The sequence below is a fragment of the Monodelphis domestica genome, chromosome 4 (assembly GCF_027887165.1).
Source record: "Monodelphis domestica isolate mMonDom1 chromosome 4, mMonDom1.pri, whole genome shotgun sequence".
In the NCBI taxonomy this organism is placed as follows: domain Eukaryota; kingdom Metazoa; phylum Chordata; class Mammalia; order Didelphimorphia; family Didelphidae; genus Monodelphis; species Monodelphis domestica.
In genome coordinates this window covers 129,834,218-129,849,264 of record NC_077230.1, presented here as the reverse complement: position 1 = coordinate 129,849,264, position 15,047 = coordinate 129,834,218, and the positions used below count along the sequence as shown (strand labels likewise).

Here is a 15,047-nt window from a genome sequence, read left to right as displayed (position 1 = left end):
GACTCAAAATTCCAGAAATGGAAGATAGTTGGACTTAATCGCATATTTTGAATACTACGTACACACTAAAGTGTAATTATATAATGGAAGAAATATTAACAATCAAAACAAAACATGGGTGGCAAAATAAAAATTTTGATAGACAGTTTTGATAAAGTTCTATTGCTGATATACTGGCATGAAATTAAAATCTGCTAATGTGATAATTCCTTTGTATGAGAAGTCAAAAGATTTAAATTTATTTAAGTGCTCCTATCCCTAGGATGACTTGGTTGCAAATTTTTTATCACAAAAGAGACCCAGAGTATCATGGTATGGTGGCCATATGTGCTAATAAACTCTTCTGTGATACAACATCCAGCTATTTGTTCCCAGTGGTCCTAAACAGAATACTATTTTTAATACAAAATCAATATAAAATTGTTTGGCATAAAGTTGTCTGAATGGAAATGGAATCATCTGTTTTCTGAAAAGGAATAATATAGGAGAAATGACAACCATACCACCTCCTATTTTAACATTCTTTTTATTCAATCTATATTTTCATAATATATCAGCTTTGTATGTGCCCCCTAACTGCTCTACGTGGTATTAGAATCTGAACTTGGAAAAGATTTCTTTTTTACCTAATGTTTTAATTCTAAGCACTAATATATTCTCCCCCACCTTTTTTTGCACATCTATCCTCATGGGAGGACTACATTTTTTCAAGTTATATAATTCAGGAAGACAATACATAGTTGAGGCACCCCGAAAGCATCCTCAGATTTGGCTACTGCTAAAGAAGTGGTCATTAGAAGGAAAGAATTCAACCCTGATTCTTTCATGTAATGTTTTGAACAATGGAGTCCTTACCAGAACTTTTGATGTATTACTTCATTGGTTCAATCAGTAATAATTTTTTTAAAACTCTTACTATGTGCTGTTTGGCACTGTGCCAGTTACTGAAGGGATGCAATTGAATTGGAAGATATAAATGCTACCCTTCAGAACCTTAGAGTCTAAACAGTACTTTGTCTGATTAGACCAACTACTTGCCATAGTTAATACTGTACACAAACACAGACACACACAAACTGCATATAGTATCTATATCAAGTACTAAAATCTGTTTTTATTTCTCTGATTTCATTAGTGTAGATTATCCCTTTTTTTGACTGAAATACCTCCATGCCTTAGTAGGTAGTCTTCACTAGTAGCTATGGCAGGCTGCTACAATTTTCTGGTTAAAAGCCTTCCTAAAATGAACTAAATTGATTCTCAGACAACAGATCTACAGTCCAAAACTGGGTTCATACTCAAAGGCTTTCCAGGTTGGTAGGAACAGCCAAAGCTTGTGTTCCATAGACCTAACCTTGGGCAGCCTAGGGTCACTCCTCTGATACAATGAGCTTCATTGCAGGACTATATGAATAATAGAGACAATAAATCCTCTAGTGTCTTCTGCTGCAGCTGCAACTTAGAGGCAGCCAGCCATTGCTTTTAAGAGTGAAGCTGATAAAAAAAATTTGGGGGGGAACTGCCTAGTTGTCACTAATTTAGAAGGAAAGGCTAACCTCCTGCTGTTGGATACAATTTAGAAAATGAAAGGATGAACTAGATAAATTTAAGGCATCTGGAAGTTCTAACCACCAACAACAAAAAAACAAAAAAAAACCCCATACACATTTATGCCCCTTCAAAGTCGAGTGTTGATGAACCATGCTGGACTTTGTATAGAATCCAACCACATCCTGCTCTCTTTGTATTAAATACTTGATTCCTGATTTTCCAGAGCATGGATCTTATATTGTTCCTTGAATTCTGCTAGATCCTGGCAGTGATGTACCTACAGTTCTGTTTGGGGTTCTCCTCCTTCTCCTTTTCATCACTTATCTTAGTACTTCACATCTCTAGTCACTAAATTCTGAATCATTTTGACTAATTCAATATATCTGATTATTCTTTGAGCAAGAACCTTAAACTTTATCCTTTTCTGGCATCTAATCTGAGATCCCAGGAGGATCTATCCATAGTCCTGCCACAGAATGGGAAGAGAATAAACATTGTGTGTAAGAAGTCAGAGATAAAAGAAATCCATATTGTGTGGAATGGATGGCAAAGTTTATATGAAGAAAGACTTAGCCTAGGCCATAAAGGATGGGTTTGAATAGAGAGAAGAAATATGGGTAGGAGAATATGAGTAAAGGTCACCATCTATGTCAGGAAGGAACATGGCATTTGAGGTCCTTTTCAGACTGAGATCTATGATCCTAATATGTTCCAGTAACTGGCATTATGTTATAAGAAAGGAGAAAAGGGAGGAAAGTTTTGGTAAAGGATTAAATTAGAATGAGGAAGACAGACATACTCCAAAGGTCAAGCTAATTTATTATGAGAATGTTTAAGAATTGTTGGTTTGGCAAAGTACGGCTATGCAGAAATTGTAATTAAAAGAAAGAGTGAACTCACATGAGCAACAAACATGAAGAGGTATATGCATATGAAACACATGTGGCCAGAAGACATACAAAGAAGAGCAACTCACACCCCTAATACTACACTGCTGTTGATGTTGTCTAAGGATATCAATCCTTTTTTCCTACCAGGCTTGCTTCTTACTGATTTCTTAGGAATTCTCTCTGCTTCTAGCTTAGGTTGAAGTCTTTGGCTGTAGCACATGCTTTAAATTATGCTTAGTTATGCTTTGGGTTAAGGTATTTAAGGCCCTCGTTAAAATGCAAATGCTATTTGGGAAGGTAGACCCATTAAACCCTTACTGGCAATTAAGGCATTTAATAAAAGATCTTAGTAGAAATAAGCTTATCAAATGTTTGAAGTATGGAAGAGTCAGAAATAGAGGATGTCTTGAAGGTGAGAAGTAGCTAAAAGGGAAAAATGGGGGGACTAATCCTGGCAGATCAAGTGGGTTCCAGAGAGGATGAAAGGGTTTCCTTTTTTCATAGTTTTGCCTAGGACCATCCCTAGTGCTAGATTTGATAAAGTATAAAATAAATCCAGTGCCAGATTTTGGCAACAGCATTCCCAGCTGTCTCAAAGGAGCATGACAAATCCCCTCCCCCCAAAAAACAAACCTTATTACAATTAATTTTCATTTTTAAAAATAAATTAAATATTCATTTCTATAAAATTCTAAGACTTAAAACTACAAAATTTGTAGATGCATAGGAACAAAGGAGATATACATACAAATACTCTAGGAAAATCTGAAAAGGGGAAGAATTATTTTACCTGGGAAGGGAGATAAGGAAAGGCCACCTTCAGTAGCTGGTACCTGGCTAAGTAAATCTTAAAGGAAAAGAAGACTTCTAAAAGGTAGAGGTGAGAAGGAAGTATACTCTAGCCAGAGGGTGAGGAGAATCCATATAAGTTTAGACAGATGGGAGATGACAAGATTGAGAAACAGTGGTAGAATTTGGCTGGAAAATTGAGTCAGTCAAGATGAGTTGTATGAAATAAGGCTGTGAAGGGAGATTAGAACCAGAGTTTGGCAAACTTTAAATTCTAATGGCTAAGGAGTTTATATTTAATCTATCAGATGACAGTGATGCACTAAAGGGTTTTTCTCCCCCAGGGAAAGAGTCTCATTGTCAGACCTGTGCTTTAGAAAGATTATTTTGACCTCTGTGTGAAAGATGGATGGAAGAAAGGAAAGAAGTGTTTTCTCTCAACACTGTTGGGGGGGTATGAATATTATTATTCTTTTTTTATAAGTGAAGAACTTGAGGTTCAAAAAAGGGAATTGACTTGGTCTTCTTGACTTCAAGTATGATGATCTGCCATCTATGCCATGTTGAAACACAAAAGGCAGGGGTCCCTAGGACTCAATATATACAAATCATCCATAATCATGGAGCTAAGAACTGATGAGTAAAAACAGCCCTTGGATAAAAGGATTCAGTAATTCATATAGAAAACTGTGGAAGCAACTTCAGCAAACCTGTAGGAGTTTAAACTGCTTCCTCTAGTCATCTCGCAAATATTCAGAGACTGATGAAGCCTTTAGCAGATTCCCTGCCACATCAAACATTTATCCATCCCTCAGCTGCTCATACTTCGCCTCTATCACTTATTAGCACATCCACAAGAGGTGTGCAGGCAGGGAACAGAGAGAGGAGGTGAAGTACACCACCTCCACTAGACTATTTAGGGATTCTGGTCAGAGGCTTTAGTGGTAAAAGAGGAGGTTAAAAACTGAAGTTTGTTGATGACCTGAACAATTCAGCCTCCCCTACCCCTGGATTACCACAGATTGGACCATACAGTTTCCTTCCAGCTGAGCTTTAGTTCCTGAGGTTTAGGTGTTGAACACAGCCGTTTTCCATCTGTCTGAAGGGAATATAGACACTAAGAAGCTAGTGGCTGGCTGGGAGATAGTGATGAAAGGGCTCCAGGGATTGCTATTCCTTGCCAGGGGAGAAGCAGGTAGCTTCGCAGAATCTCCACAATCAAACCGTTCACAGAACTCGATCATAGACACTTAATGAAAATCCTCCTCAATTAAGGTGATACATGCATCAAAGCCAGGAGGATTTACACTATGATATGTCCATTAAGTCTGACATGTTTGAATAAATACATTTGCTTTAGAGAGGTTTAAAGTGCTTGGAAGAGATTAGGTGAGGGCTATAACAAATTATGGAGATAAAAATGGAGTTCTGTAATGAAATACATGTCAGAAGGAAGGAGGTGAAGAAATTGATCTCAGGGATGGAAGTGTCCTCTATTTAAGGAAATCATCATTGAAGAAGTGTGTGAGAGGGAAAAAAAGAGGTGGGGGAGGAAGAAAAAGAATCTCACTGATATATCTGTTGAGGTGCGATTTCATTAAAACTAGACACGTCTAATGAAGTCACATCCAACCAATAAGGACTTAAACTATTTCTGAGAAAAGTATCCCCCACCCTGCAGAAATGCTAGGGCCAAAGAAATAACTGATCCATGTCAGTCTCGATTTCTTTCATCAGACCATTGATGAAATTTGAGAAGAGTCATTTAGCAATCATCTTATCACTGATATAGTGTTTGATCCACACGTTTTATACACCATTAGATAATGAGCTGGTATGTGCCTTATCTTTCACTCACTGGCCAAGAGAATATGTCATGGGTTAAATGACTTACCAAGGGCAGGAGGGGAAGAGTGGAGAGGTTACCAAGTTATGAAACATTGTCCTAGACAAGCCCATGGCATTGAATCGGTTTCCAATTTCTTTCTCATGTTGTTAAAAGTGAAATTCTACAGATGGGATTGTTTGATTAGGAAAGCAGTGAAATGTTGAAGGGAAGCTTTCTTTGGGCCTTAATAAACAGCCAGAGTTTGCAATTCAATTGAGTCAACTCTCAATGTGCTTCAAGTTGACTTCCCAATGACTGGAAAATCTACCATGGATTTCACCTTCATTATCTACTTCTGAATCAGTCCTAACCTCAGGAGGCCATTCTGAGAGGGAACCAACTTTGTTTGCTTAAAATATCTACAATTCCACAAATGTTAACCAACATCATAGCCATTACAGTGTTGTCCTAGTGTCAAGGAAATGTGTATTTGACTCTGCATTAAACATCTGTAAGAAGTGGCAGATTTCCCATGGAACTTACAACGTTGGTGGGTAGTGTTAGATTTAAAATAGTTTTGAGCGTTAAATAGTTGTAGATAAGAGAGTGGGAGCCATAAACTGTGATAATTAAAATGTTTGGGAGCAAGGGAAATATATAACAATTATGACCGCTGAAATATGTTTTCTACTGTGTCTTGGTTTTATATAAATATAAGATGGTCGCCAGGGAATATATTCCCAATTTATGAATATGCCCAAGCCAACTGGGTTTTATAGAGAAATTTAATTTATAATACACTGATTAATCAATAGAAAAAGAGAGAAAGTAAGAAAGGAATAAGAATGAAGGGCCTCAAGCCAATAAGGCCTAGACCTCAGTCCTAAGAGATAAATCAGTCAGTTGGTTTTATCACTCACCCAAGATCTCTCTAGGTAAGGCTTCTCATGCCAACCTCAGGCTCCACCTTCAAGAGAGCCTCCTTTCAAGAAATGTTTCCAGAGAATTCTCCTCCTGACTCCTCCTGAGTTCTCCTTCCACAGCCTCCTTCAAGACCTCTCCAGGAGCTCTCCCTCCAGGACCTCTCTCCTCTCAAACCTTCTTCAGAGCAATCACCCCCTCTCAGTTCTCACATCTCCCAATCACTGTCGATGTCTCCCCTGTGCCAATGGTGGCTCTAGCTTAACCCAGGACCGCCCAGAGGTCTGTCCCCTTTGCACATGTCTGTTGAAGGTCATATTCTCAAATAATTAAATCTTGATCTTTGCTGCAGCCCTTCCTAAATCCTGTTACTCTGAGTAGAGTGGAGATTGTAGTTTCCAAGACCTGGTTCTGTCATTCCAAGTATCTCTATTGTATCAATTCTAAAATCAATCATGACTCAAAGAACTTCCTCTTCTATGCTTAAGCATAGGTCAAAGCCCTTTCCATTGTTTAGCAAAAGGTTTCTGTCCTAAAGTAGTCTTAAGTAGGGAGGAGAAGGATCCTCCCATGCCAAGGAGTTTCATATTCCAATAGAGTTCTTAACTATCAGTAGGAAATTTTTTCAAGTATGAAATTTCCCAATGGGGAAATTTCCAACATTCATAAGTCTAAGAAATTTTAAGGTTTACAGTAGTTTGTTCCTACTGGGTTTAGGATTCAACCAGATAAAAGAGTGTCAGGGAGGGAGAAGATAACTATATGGACTACCAAGCATTTACTCCTATCTACATTTCTCCAGCAGAACAAACTTATTCTGCTTGAAAGGTCATCTCATTTAACTATCAGCCTCAAGGCAGGACTTACTAAATCATCAGTTTCTCTTATCATATGTGTAATGTAGTTTCCAATTATGAACCCAAATTATAAAAGGGATCATTGACCTCAGGACAGGGGCTGACTACAGGGAAATTTATAAGATGAGTCTTCATAGAATATCCAGAAGAGTAAACAGAACTATTTACTTGAGCAAAGATCATTCATTGGGCTGAAGAACTCTCTGTCATCTTAGTTCTGAATGAACTGATAGCTATAGGTGGCCATGAGATAAGAAATAAGAACTTTAAAAGAAGCAAAAAAGGTTATTACATAAGTAACACTGGCAAAAATCAAACCTGGGAAAGGCAGTCTAAGACAATGATAGCAATTATCACTGGTTAATACAGATATCCAGAACATGGCCTCCCTCCTAGGATGATCAAGCCAGCCTCAAACAAGACAGAGCCCAAGCTTCATCAAAAAGATAGAACCTAGAGAAAGAATGCTATCCAAATCCAAAGAAAGAACTGTAGGAGTAGAATCACGGAAGAAAACCAACTGTTGGACCACATGGGTCAATGGGGATATGATTGGGGATATAGATTCTAAATGATCACCCTAGTGCAATTATCAATAATATGGAAATAGGTCTTGATCAATAACACATGTAAAACCCAGTGGAATTGTGAGTTGGCTAAGGGAGGGGGTTAGAGGGAGGGAAGGGAAAGAACATGAAACATGTAACCATGGAAAATTGTTCTTAAATAAATTTTTAAAAAAGATAGAACCTACCAAGATAACTAATTTTTTCTAGATTTTCTAGATTTGCCTCAGGCAAAACAATAATCATTTATAAACAATTATTAAGTATCTACTGTTTACCAGATGCTGTGGCAGGTGCTGAAGATACTAAAATAAAAACAAAAACAAAATAAAACACTCTCTCTTCTCAAGGAACTTATATTGCATTGAGTAATACAACATGAACATAAATAAATATACACAGAACAAACAAGGCAGTTCAGTACAAGATGGTGGGAGTTAGGAGCTAGGAATATTGGGAAAGGTTTCATGTTAATGTAACATTTGAGCTGCATCTTCACAGAAGTAAGGGATTCTATGAGAGAAGTGAAGAGATTCATTATGGGCTTGAGGCATGCTTACTACAAAGACATGGGGATGGAATATGGAACTTTGCTTTTGAGAAGCAAAGAGAAGACCAGTGTTGCTGATCAATAAGTTATGAGAAGAGGAATAGTGAGTCTGGACCCTTATGATAATCTGTACTATGATAATCAGCTCAACAAACCCTGACCCATCAAACCCTTGAATGAGGACAAGAAATAGAGAATGAGAAGCTAGGAGGAATCTAGTCCTTATAGACTGCCTTGATGCTCATAAGAGATAAATAATGAAATGCTTCCTATAAATCACAAATCCCTTGTGATTTGATATAAGTACCTTGAGAGAATCAAGTTTAGCACTATGAATCACCTTAGAAGTCATCTAAACCAATTCACTAATTTTAGTTTCTGGGAGAGTTGAGAGATTTAATCTCACCAATCCAAACTCTACTCTAGAATAATAGTTTCAGATCATGGTGAGATATCTAGTCTGGATAGACTTGAAGCAAAATAATTGAAAACACACACATACATACCACATAACACAATTAAGTGAAATTACTTATTTCCTCTATGTTTTCTAGAAGTTCAGGGCTAATTTTTAAGATTTCTATAAAGTGATAATTACCTATTTTATCTTATCTGTTTGGGAATTACTTTGTAGTTACTAGGAATTAAAACAATTAATTTAGAAGAAATTTATGGGTTTGCTTCATTCAGGGTCAAAGGGGCAAAGGAGAAGTTGAAATTCTGAGGCTACTCCCAAAGTAGAAAGAGAAAAAGTACCCCAGACAAGAGGGAGGGTGGGTAGCTGCAATTGCAAATGTTGACCTTCAAATAAACTCTATACCTAATAGAAGAAATTCACTTAGAAAGAGCTACCTTATGAGAAGCAACCCTAACCCATACTTGGTTTTATGTGGTATTTTGTAGTTTGCAAAGTTATTTCATATGTGCTATCTCAGCCGGTTCTCATATCAGTCTTAAACATAAATAGGCCATCAAATATTACCCCATTTGACAGATAACAAAAATGAGGCACAGAGAAGTGAATAGATTTGTTCACCATTATATAAATTATGGTTGAACTAAGGTTAGAACAGGGGCTCTTAATTCCCAACTTAAAGATGAAACTTGTTCTGAAAACCAGTCAATTATACAAGCAGAGAATTGTGTCCATAATTTCAATGGTGTTCCAAATCAAATAATCCTTAGGAAAGGAAAAGTTGGCCCTCCCCAAGAATGGATGGTTTGCTGATATAAGTACCTTGAGAGAATCTAAGTTTAGCACTATGAATGACCTTAGAAGTCATCTAAACCAATTCACTAATTTTAGAGATGAAGAAACTGAAACCTAGTGAGATTAAGTGACTGACCCACAGTCATACAGGCAGTAGAGTAGTCAGTAGTTAGGCTGAGATTTGAACCCAGGTCCTCTCACCTCAAATACAGTACGTTTTTCCATTACATTATACTATGACATCTAAAAAGAAGCATGTAATTCTAGCTATAGTATGATTGGAATAAAAGTATAGTATAACTATCAGTAGCCTTGTTCTGAATACTATGTCTCTTCTAGCTTGTTCTGCCAATGGCTTTTTTTGGCAACCATGTCACACTATTTACTTATATTGTTTACTATCCAATAAAATTCTTCATATTATTTTCAGATTCCCTGCTATCTAGCTACCAATCTCCTCAACCTCTACTTGTGAAATTTATTTTTTGGACCCAAGTGTATAGCTTTACATTTATCTCTCTGAAATTTATTTCATTTTTATTTCACCCATTGATTACATCTACTGAGGTCCTTTTGGATTCTGGATCTATCCAAGATAATATATCCAATATGCTATACCTTCTAGCATCATGTCATCTGAAATTTGACAAGCAGGCCCCAGTGATTCAAGTTACTGAAGAAAACTTTGAACTTTACATGATCAAGGAGAAATCATTGAAATCCAAGTGCAGTGCATGTACTGCCTCTCATTTGCTTTCTCTTGCTTTAACATGCCAAGTAAGAGGCCACCTTCTATCTTTTTTTCTTGGGTATCCTTCATGTCTATACCTATGTGTTAAGTAACCTGTGTTGTGAAAGTAAAAAAGAATCAATGGAGAAAATCTTCAAATTCTTAACAGAACAATCTGGGTTCATGCCATTTTCTGGCATTCGAACCCTAAGGCAGTCAGGGCTTTAGCACTCCTCCATTGAGTGCTGTGGTCCAGAGCCAAGATTTGTGTCTTTCATGGCACTAGCAGACCTTTGGAATAGAAAGCTTGCCTAGCTTTATCAGGCAGGGAACCTCATTGTTTTATAGCTTACATATTTTTCTAAGATTTGCAAAAAAAAGAAAAACACTTGATGATTATAGACAGTGTTGTCACATAAATAATCAAGAACTTACATGCTTTAGTGACTCCTAAATTACAGGAACTTATTCTTCCTGACATGCTGAAAAAGACAAATAATTTCTTTTAAAAATATGGTACCTGTAACAGTTGTTTAAATACTACTGCTGCTCTGTAGGCAGTTCATGGGAATGAGGGCTAGAAGGGACCTAAAAGATCATCTGGTTCAACCTCTTTACAGATAAGAAAACTGAAGACCAGATGAGGGGATATTACTTGTCTAAGGTGACACAGAATGTAAATGGCAGGGCTGAGATTTGAACTTACATCCTCTTGCTTAAATCTATTAGTCTTTTAATTATACCACCTGCCTGTACTTTTAAATAGTTAATTGAATTCACCTGGGCACTTGCACTAACCTGAGAGTGAGAAGATCTCAGTTCTTCTTTTAGTACTGATTTTGGAATTGAGAAACCTGCATTCTAGGGGGCAGCTGGGTTGCTCAGTGGATTGAGAGCCATGCCTAGAGACAGGAGGTCCTAGGTTCAAATCTGGCCTCAGACACTTCCCAGTTGTGTGACCCTGGGCAAGTCATTCGACCCCCATTGCTTAGCCCTTACCACTCTTCTGCCTTGGAGTCAATACTGCTTGACTCCAAGATGAAAAGTAAGGGTTAAAAAAAAAAAAAGAAACCTGAATTCTAGTTATGAGACCTTAGACAATAACTTCACCTCGATCATTACTGGTCCATCTTCAACATGAGGGGATCCAAATAAGCAATCTCCAACGTGCCTTTCAGAACTAACATTCTATAAGTGTACAAAATGAGAACTAAACAGACCTGAGACCTAAAGTCCCTCCCAGCCCTGAAGCTGTATTCCATTATCCTACAGCAGTACAGCGGGAGGATCTCAGCAGCTCCTAAAAGCCAACACTTCAAGCTGGGAACTGTAAGAAAAATCCTGGTTGGCAGGAAGATTTGTTATCTATTCTGTTTGGCTCTTTGAGAATATGTAGAAACAGATGATAAAGAGTACCTTTTACATAGTAGGGACTAAAACAAATGTTTGTTGAGTTGAAACAAACAATAATTCTACTAGTTTGTAGTATCTATAACTTTAGCCATCCTTCGTTACCCTTCTCTCTCTCCCTTGCCCTCTTCCTGTAGTCACCCTTTATTTATGGGCTGTCTCCAGGTGTCCAGGTATTTATGTTGTCTTTGTCTATGTCTCTCATCCTCTCTGTCTTGGTCCCTATCTCTTGGTGCCTGTGTCTTCTATCCCATTATTATAGCACCACCCTCCCATGAATTCAATTATCATCACCATTTAAATGACTATGTATCCAAGTATTATCAAAATACTTGGGTTTTTTCTCTCGATCTGAATGTCTCGTAGGCATCCAGGCATAAAATAAATATATGCAAGTGAATTTATTGTCTTCTCCCCCAAAATATAGCCTTTTTCATGAAGAAAATATTCATCTTCCAATCCCTGAAGGTCACAACTTCCCTTATCCTTGGCTCCTCACCCCTCTAATCTAATCAGTTTCCAGGTGTTATCCATTCTATCTCCACCACCAATCTCACCTCCCTCTCTTACCTTTCTATTGGAGTCTGGATGAAATCCTATGTTGCTGGAAAAACAATGGTTCTTTTGATAGAAAAAGGGAAGTCCAAAAGGAAGGTGATTTGATAGGGGCAGGTTAGTCTCTCAGCCCTAGAAATGGGTGGTCTTGGGTTCCAATATGACCTCAGACACTTCCTAGCTGTGTGACCCTGGGCAAGTCACTTAACCCTATTGCCTAGCCCATTTATCTGCCTGCACCAGTATACAGTATTGAGTCTAAGGCAGATGGAAAAAAAAGTAGTTTTAAAAAGTTTTTTAGAAAACTTTTTAAAAAGAAAGGTGATTTGAAGGAGAAAGAGAATCAATTCTGTTTTGGAAGTATTAAGTGCACAAAAGATATCCAATTCAAAATGTTCAATAGACAGTTTGTTATACTGTTCTGGAGCTTACGACAGAGACTAGGGCTGAATAAATAAAGGTAGGAGTAAAATAGACAGAGGTAATCATTGAAATCATGGCAACTGATGAAACCACTGAGTTCATATGTGGAGAGAGAGAAGAGAGACCAGGCCAGAATCTCAGGCAATTTCCATAGTTTGGAGGTGGATATGGATGAAGATCTACAAAAGAACCTACATTTTCACTATATTAATAGCCTCTTTCTCCAATCTTAGTTGCTCACATGTTTATATAACTTTATAGTATAGAAAACAATTTCCCTATAACAACCTACAAATAATATTTATTATTTCCATATTGCAGATGTAAAATCTGAGGTAGACAGAAGCAAATAATTTGCCCAGTCACAACTAGAAAGCTACAAAGTCAGGACTGAAAGTGGTGGGCTCAATGCTTAAACTAGTGTTATTTCCAAAATAACATTTTGAATTATAAACTTAACATCACTCAGTACTGGCATGGCTTTCCAAGTGGCATGCTGAGCAGCTATGGGCAAATCATTTAGTTCATTCCCTAATCTCAAAAGTGGAAACATTCTCAAATTAAGTACCACTATATTAATGATAAGGAGACCTATGCAATAGCAAAGGAAAAAGGCTTTTTTTCCTCCCAAACACAGCATTCTGTAACTGCTAAATAAGAATAATGTCTGTTTAAAAATTAGCATGAGTATATAGTAGGATATGTAATTAAAACATCACGTCATTAAATGGGACTTCTTTAAATGGAGGTGCCTTGTTAAAACAAGCAAAATGTACCTAGGAAAAAGAGAAAAAAAAGTTTTCATTTTTCATTCTGATTCTTTAATCATTGTAGTGTGTCACAAATACCAACTCCTTGATTATACATAATTAAATTTTAAACAGGATAATTAGAATATCAGCTTGTTAGGGGAATCTGAAATACTCTTGTCTGCCAAATGCCTTTAGGTTCCATTATCCCATCTAAGGATAGCTGTCCTGAAAGAATCCTCACTCTATAAAATGAGGTTTGAAGAATAAAAGTGGGGGTGGAGAAGACCTGCAATTGCTTGAATTCTTGGTGTTCAGATGCATGCCAGCATCCCATCGTTGCCATTTTAAGCAAAGCTACCATTAGGGCAGAACTAATGGAACCTACTTTATTAAAAGCTTCATTTAATATTTATGCACCTTTCATTTTATCCCTCTGGTTTTATGTGAACAAACACAACTGGTGATTTTTAACAAAGTAAACCTGGAAGGAAGACTCCATTTCATATACACAAGGGCAAGGTGCATCTTTCACAAACAAGCCCTGCTCACCCTGGGTTGGCACTAAAGGCAGGAGAGAATGTTGGGGGAGAAAAGGCAGTTCCATCTTGATAGACTGAGTAACCACACATTCTATATTTATTCATTAGAAATTAATGAATCCCTATCAAGGAGATTTTCTTTTTAAATAGAGATCTTCTGCTAAGGGCAAAAATGATGACTTCAGGCGTGCATGAGATACTCCTGCTGAAATCAGTGGGAGTTACTTTAGGAGGAGATAATCATGATCACTCCCAGAATCACAGTTTGCAATTAAAGAGATTGACAATTTGCATGTGGAAGCACTTTGAAAAGAGATTTGTCTTTGCATAAATGGCATATTCCTTTTAAGTGTCCAGTGTGTCCAGTAGTATGTTGTGTACAAAGAGATTTGTATATTATATGTATATGTGAGAACACCTTCAGTCAGTAATTACCAGATAGCCTTAATGAAACCATAAATGAATTGGGTAATATAGGTAAGGGAGGGGCTTGATTGGATGAATTGATCAAATCAGCCCAGCCCATTTAAAGTAAACAATACCTTGATGACAAGGGAACGAGTTTTAAACAATCACAAACTTTAGATTATGGAAAGCCTTTGGAAAAATTGAAGTTATTGTTGATGGAAAGAGAGTTTGAGGTGGTTGAAAAAATTTGGTAATGTTTATGGGTTGGTCATAAAATAGAAGATGGGTAAATAACTTAAATTATTTAAACATCTGCTGAAGGAAGCGAGCCAAGAGTGATCAAGATAAAGGAAAGAGAATCCCAGCAAGATTCCTGAGGAGAATCTAAATCCTGAGAATTCCTACTTTAGAGGTAGGGAGGGTGAGAGAGAGGATGAAAAAGAGCATCCTAACTTTGCCCTTGGCAGAGGTCTCCTTACTGAAAGGAGAATATTTCTAGTTTCAAAGGATCCAGAAGACTTTGGAGTTCTCTTCTTCCCACTGGCATTCTAGCATCATCACTTGCAACAGAAGTAGCTAGTATCAGTGTCTCCATTAACAACTGAGAATAGACTAAATGTACTGTAGGAAAGATTTGTTTCTCCACAGAGAATGCAACAATGAAACTAAGGGGAATTTTTGGGGTAACCCACACATAGGAGAAATTTAAACAAGTAGTCCTGCAATCCGAGATTCACAGATTTTTTTCCTCTGAATTTAAACCTAATGCTCTTTCCACTCTACTATGTTTCTTCTATGTTATACCATAAGTTCTGAAACTTTGCTGCTTGACTTTAGTAAATCACAACCCACTTCTCCCAGTCCTCAATTTCCTTATCTGTAAAAATGACATCATAATCCTTATACTGCTTGCCTATCAAAGTTGTTATAAGAAAAATACCTTTGCAAATCCTAAAGCATTATGTGAATGTGAACTAATAATATCACATGTGTCTTTACCATAAGTGAACATTTATTTCAATCATCTTGTTGTCATTTGAGTTATGGAAGAGTCTTAAGACATGTTTG

General features: G+C 37.2%; 1 protein-coding gene across 9 annotated transcripts in view; it reads left to right on the top strand.

Moving 5' to 3' along the window:
- NCKAP5 (NCK associated protein 5) overlaps window positions 1–15,047 on the top strand; it is a 1,174,517-nt gene that overhangs the window by 1,059,529 nt on the left and 99,941 nt on the right. The window lies entirely within an intron of this gene.